Here is a 6,781-nt window from a genome sequence, read left to right on the forward strand (position 1 = left end):
GATGTAAAGTGTATCTGACAGTATTATAGGTCCTTAATACCCGCTTCAAATAGAACAGATCTATTTTCCTTTCCTGGTAAGATTTCAACTGAGCAAAAATCTCAGGATGTAAGAAAGCAATAGACTAGCTGATCTCAAGGATCTCTTTCTGAAATTCTAAGAAACATTTTCAAGGTTTTTTTTTAATTTTTAATTTAATTTTATTTATTTATTTAGAGAAAGTGTACATGTGTGCACGTGCAAAAGCCAGATAGGGGCAGAGAGAAAGGGAGACAGAGAATTCCAAGCAATCTCCATGCTGTCAGCACAAAGAGGCTCCTGGGGCTCGATCTTACAAACCAGGAGATCATGACCTGAGCCAAAATCAAGAGTCCATGCTTAACTGACTGATACATCCAGGCACCCTAGAACATTTTAAATTTTCAAAGTGGAAGAATATCAGTGAATCTCAAAAAATATTCTTCTCATTCCGGAAAGATGAATGAATACTCAAATAATTAAATACTCAAATAAATTAAATAAATAAATACTCAAATAATTAAGTATTCATTTAAAATGTCTAAGTGTGCTTTTATTTTTTGTTATGAAAAGCTGTAAGTTCAATCGCATGTATACTTATGTTTATTATTTCTTCTGTACTTGGAATAAATATGACAGATGGTTTTTGAGTATGAACTCTATATAAAATACCTCTATAGACTTTCATTAATATCGTTTTGGAATCCTGAGAAACATTCTGACAGTTTTCTCAAGCAAAATATGCAGTAAACCTCTTTTTATAGTGAAGTGAGCTCTAGAGAAATTACTTAACAAATTATACTTCATAGTTTATTCAATAATGTCATTTTAAGGAAAGTCATTTATGTTTGTGTTCTCTTCTCTTATTTGATTTCCCAAATTTATAGCAGTGATTATTTTTATACTTTGAAATATATGAAAGAACTTAATTTCCTGAGAAAAATAGAGCTTCAGGAGGTATCTTCTAAGTAGGAAGGAATGAAATGAGAGTCAGGAGGTAGAAAATGAGCTTGACACTAACCACAAAATAAAAATGAAGGATTGTTTTTGTAGGGTTTATACATCTTAATTGGCGGGGGGACCCTTATATATAAGCCAAAGCCAAAGCATAGGTAGTTCTGAAAACCTGTTAAAATGTATTCATATTTTTCAAATTTCCTAAAGATTTTCCTGTGTACCTATCTACCTACACACACACGCACACACACACATTATATACAAAGACCTCTGTACACCGATGCGCATCAATAGGCACTCTCACATACATTATTCTATGCAAAGGCACACAGAGAGCTATCTCTTCACAGGATGAAAGGAAAGGGAAGGACCATATTATGCTCTGACCGGAAACCAGCAATGATGACTGTAGCTTGAGACATGATTCAGAGGTACAGTATGCAGGTACTTGTTTGGAAGGAACAGCCCAAACTATGAGGAACATCAAAAGCTGGAAAAGAGGGAGCTGAGTTGTCCTTTTTGAAAATGAGTGCCTTTTGACCTGATAGCATCTCAGTCTTGCTGAGCCCCACTCCGAAGTTGAGTTGCTTGAAGCCAGGATAATGTGTTCTGGGCAGGGTAAGTGGGGCTTCAGTATAGACCTGGATATGACTCACTCTAGTCTCTGGGATTGTGCATAAAGAGCTCAGCAATTTCTTTGTTTGGGGTCCTACTGCTCCTGGAACAGATACTTTATAGTTCTTTAATGGTACTTGAAGTGACCTTTTTGTGTTTACTGTATTTATCATGACTTTTGACCATTTCTTATTGAAAATGCTTTCATTATTGTTACTGTTGGACATTTTCGTTTGTAGATTCCTCATCAGATGTGGCAGAAAGTTTAGACAAAATCCAATTATTTAGTCTTAAGTTTCTGATTTCCCACAATGTCTTAAAATGTGTTTATTGCAAACAAATATCTAAACCCAGGGCGCTTGTTAGGATCATTTTAGCGAAGTAAATTTTCCACATGTCTATGTATGGATTGGAATATATATATATATATAGGGTAACTGGCAGTACTATCCAAAGAGAGGGAGTTGTTTTTTTCCCCACTAAATACATTAGGAAACAATATGTTCATGCTATACATGCAAAGGGATGAAAGGAGACAATAAAATTTATTATAAAAATGGCAAAGTTATTAACTAATTTTCTTTTAAAAATCAATCATGGGCATTAGAGAAAAGCAAGAACATTAATATACTGATGGATGCACTGAATGTGATTGAGAAAACTGGAACTGATTTTAATTTTATACATTTCCATCAAATGTCTGTAGTATCTGTCAGCTTGTCCGCAAAGACATTTATCTACTCAATGGATGTGCAGAGAACTGTGGTCTAGTCTGCATTTCTGAACAACTAATGAAACCAAACTTCAATGAAATAAATCTTGATGGGTTTTTTTTTCTTACTTTCTAGCTTTTTTTTGTTGTTTTTTGGATTATCCAAGACTTCCATGGCAGGTTCTAGTAAAGAAAAATTTTAAATCATCATCAAGAATATCTGATATTGACACTCTAGTACTTGTTATTCTTATTTTAAATTTTAAGACTTGTCTCTAAATTTTTCGTGGTAATGTGATGGACAGATAGAGATAATTATGAATAACAGGTTTTTGTATTTAACCCTGGTTAATTAGCTGAGGAAGCTTTATGGAATTCTGCCTTTAGATTTTGCTTCATTCCTGTAGAGAAATAAATGCCTTATGGGAAAATATAAAGCAATAATTGAATGACATCTGGACTACTTTTTAAAAATATTTCTTCCCTCCCTCCCTTTCACCTTCCTTCTCTTTATTTCTTCTGTATAAACCATATAGATCTTTCATCATTGCATGCACTTCATGTAGAGCTTTTATTGCTTTTCAACTTTTAAACATTCAGAAGTTTGCACAAGCAATAGAACAACATTCAGAAACATATTTTAAAGCATGCTTGCTATTCTGGTGCATCCATTAGTGAAACCAATCAACTGAATTATAAAACACTATTTGAGAAACAGCCTGACATGATATAAAGAGTACAGGGTTTGGAAACAACTCATTGATAGGTTTATCCTGATCTTCCCATTAGAAGTTGAGTGATATTGGGCAATTCACTTTCTCTCTCTGAGCTTCAGCTTCTTTACTAGAAAACTGGGATTAGAAATAATACATCTTCAGTACTTGGGTATATGAGGCAGATTAGCAGAAAGAGAGAGATGATATGCTCATAAAGTTGGCCAAAGGTAGTTTAATGATGGGGCTATTTCCGGAACTTTGGGCCAGGCAATCAATAAGGGTTGGTGAAGCACCAAGAATATAGCAGCAGCATTAAGCCTGAAAAGGTCAGGGGCAGAAGGCCACTCGACAGGATCTGTGGGCTTTGGTAGAGTAATAGATTCTGCTAGACCACGGTGAGGTAGAGAAGAAGGAAGGGAACAGCTAGTCTGCCCTATATTCTCTCTAATATTATCCCGTGCCTCCTATTGGCCAAAGGCAACAGGCAGCTAGCAGACAAAAGCACCCGAATGACATAGTTCATGGTGTCCTGGAGCTCAAAATACACCAGAGAAAGGCAGACGGTGTCCCTCAGGGTGATGCACATTGAGAATAGGCATCACACTCAAGGGCATGTGTTACCTATCCACTCTGTGACAGGAAGAACAAAATATTTACTAACTCCTGTACATTTGCTGTGGTGTAAAACAGTCTTCAAATCTTTAATAAATCTCATACATGTACAATGGGCTTTTATGGCCTTTTTCTTCCTCAGTGAAAATCAAGATAAGGGACATAATTTTGTATTTGAGTTAATGCCAGGGCAGAGATAAAAAAAAAAATCGGCAAGACTCAGAACAGAAAATAACATATCAGCAGAGTCAAGAAGTCAGAGCCAGAGAAGAACTTGAAGACACAATGCCCATAGGGATTTAAAGTTTTGGAAAAGTATTGTTTGGATTTTATGCAGAAAGGAAGGAAGGAAGGAAGGAAGGAAGGAAGGAAGGAAGGAAGGAAGGAAGACAGAAAGAAAGGGAAAAAAGTTTGTTGAGACAACCTCATCTAGGTTATTAGAAGCAAGTAGAATATAACAGGTATCTGGATTAAAAACTAATGATACCTATCATAAGTGTATATTTGAGTTTTCACAAAACTATCCTACAGTTTTGTGAAACAATGAAAAAGTAAATGCTATGTTAGCATCTGTAGTGACCCACAGTCCCTGCCATCTGTCATTGCCTTGCAGAATTAGAACAAATAGAGAACGGGGTTGATTAAAGTCCTAGCTTGTTGCAAATGGGACAAGGGTATCAAAGTCTAGCTTGCAAAGCAATAGCAGAATTCCAGGTCAGAGAGAAGGAAAGGGCAAATTGGACCAACAGCAAAATAGAGTGACCTGAGATGATGAATCAAGTCTGATATCCAAACTTAACAGGGTAGTAGAAGCAGGAAGGAGAATGAGAAGCATATATCCTAGGGTAAGTTGCACGTAGGTGGCCAGCATTCTGCTACAGGCAAGGCACTATCAAGAACTGTGAAGTATCTGAGATTTCACCTCACTTAGAAACTAAGAAGGTAGAAAGCAAGAGCTTTCTGGATGTTGGCAAAGACACAAGACTTCTGGGTCAGATACAAATGGTTTTATTACTCACAATCCAGCCAGCAGCATGAGTATCTACATATTTGTGTCTGTTTTCTTTGGCCTCAAGTTTCATGGGGTGATGTGAATGGGCTCAGCAAATGTCTGCATTGTGGTGGTGTTGAACTCGAGGAACAAAAATCTCTTATTATGGGCAGAAGCATGCTCAGCCTTTGCTCCAGAGGGAGATATTCTATCTTCCAAGACTGTTCACAGACAAACATCCATGAAAAAACTATTCACAACAAAGGACAGTTAGTGCCTCACTAACAAGACATAAAGAAATGAAAGAGATCTGCATCACAACAATTCCCATGGTCTGTAGTCAAGCACAGATTTGTGAGACCAGCAGTGAGTGGCATGGTATTTGGACATCAGTGTGTGTAAGTCATCATCCCTATCATAAATCTGGCCTATCTAGACATTATTATCAACACAGGATATGGGAGACAATTTTCTACAATTTTCTATTGGTCTTACAACATTTAAAATTATGTTTTGTAGATAAAAAATGAAAAAATAGACTAAAAAAATCCTAGCAGTTGGGAATGAATGATTGGTTTATTACCAGCTGAATACTTCTGTCTATAAGGAAGGAAGGAACACCCAGGAGGCATTCTAGGGAAAATTACGATGTCTGTAACTATAAGAATTTGGGCCCAAATCCCAGTACAGTGACAGCTGTTTTGGATTCAGATGGTACCTCCTTTACTTCAGCCCTGCTTTCCTAAGGCCACTGCTCCGTTCTAAATTAGTGCCAACCCAAGTCCTGTTTTATCACACCAGAATAAGGCACTCAGAGGTTGAAGGAATGCAAAGGTAATCACAGAATGAACTCTAAATGAACAGAACCCTGAGAAGATGATGACTGATGTTCACAACAGCCTTTATTTCACGAAGTACCGGCTGTCAGGCTGTTCATTGGGATTTGACATCCTCTTCAGTATTTACACTGATTTCAAAAATTACATGAATTTTCAACTCTTAAAAATCAGGAGAATTCACCTAAATAATCAAATTATTGATTTAAAAAAATAGTGCACTTGGCCCACATGTTTACATGGCAACACTTGGGGTTGCTCACTCAGATAAATCTGATGATTATCTTTCACTTGGTGACAGAAGCCATCACTCTATATTGTCCTTTAAATGTTAAGGCTTACGGTCAGATAGCACTTCTCATACTTAGGGTTTTTTCTTATAACTACGTTACAGAGTAGAAATTTCTTCTCTAATTTAGCTTACCAATCTAGTCCCTCTAAGCATCTGGGTTTACCAACTCTGTTTTAACCTGTTTTCTCTTGATTCTGAAAGTCAGTCGTGGTCTTACAGTCAATAGTAGCTTTTACCCTAACCTATGTACTTAGGATTGGGTGAAACCTTGACTTCATGTGAGAGACTAAAATGAACCCCTACAGGCTTGCACCTTCCAGTGATAGAACTTAGGATCTGCTAAGTGTCCATCAAAGGACGAATGGATCAAGAAGATGTGGTTTATCTATACCATGGAATACTACATGGCAATGAGAAAAAATGAAATCTGGCCATGTGTAGCAACATGGATGGACCTTGAGGGTGTTATGCTGAGCAAAATAAGTCAGGCAGAGAAGGACAAATATCATATGTCTGCACGTATAGGAGGATTAGGAGGAACTTAACTGAGGACCATGGGGGAGAAGAAGGGGGGAAAAGGTGGGGGAAAGGGAGAGAGGCAAACCATGAGAGACTCTTGAATGCTGAGAAACAAACTGAGGACTGATGGATGTGGGGGGTAGGGGGGAGATGGGCATGGAGGAGGGCACTTGTGGGGATGAGCACTGGGTGTTATATGGAAACCAACTTGACAATAAACTATTTGTAAAAAAAAAAAAAAAAAAAAAGAACTTAGGCTCTGCATTGGTTATAGACGGGGAATGCTTGGATCTGTGGTTCTGTTGAAAAAGCAAACATTTATAATAACAGTATTCTTGGATTTTCATCATTTTGCATGAGATAAGTACTTTTCTCACAAAGAAGAAATACTTTCTCTGGCTCAAATTCACTGTTTAACTATTGAATGAAAATCTTAAGAATCCTTCTGACATTATTGATGCTTTTTTGTCTTATCTTTCCATGTTTTTCCACACTTTTGATGTAATAACAGCT

Source organism: Hyaena hyaena, unplaced genomic scaffold (genome assembly GCF_003009895.1).
Source record: "Hyaena hyaena isolate Hyena2069 unplaced genomic scaffold, ASM300989v1 scaffold_244, whole genome shotgun sequence".
Classification (NCBI taxonomy): Eukaryota; Metazoa; Chordata; class Mammalia; order Carnivora; family Hyaenidae; genus Hyaena; species Hyaena hyaena.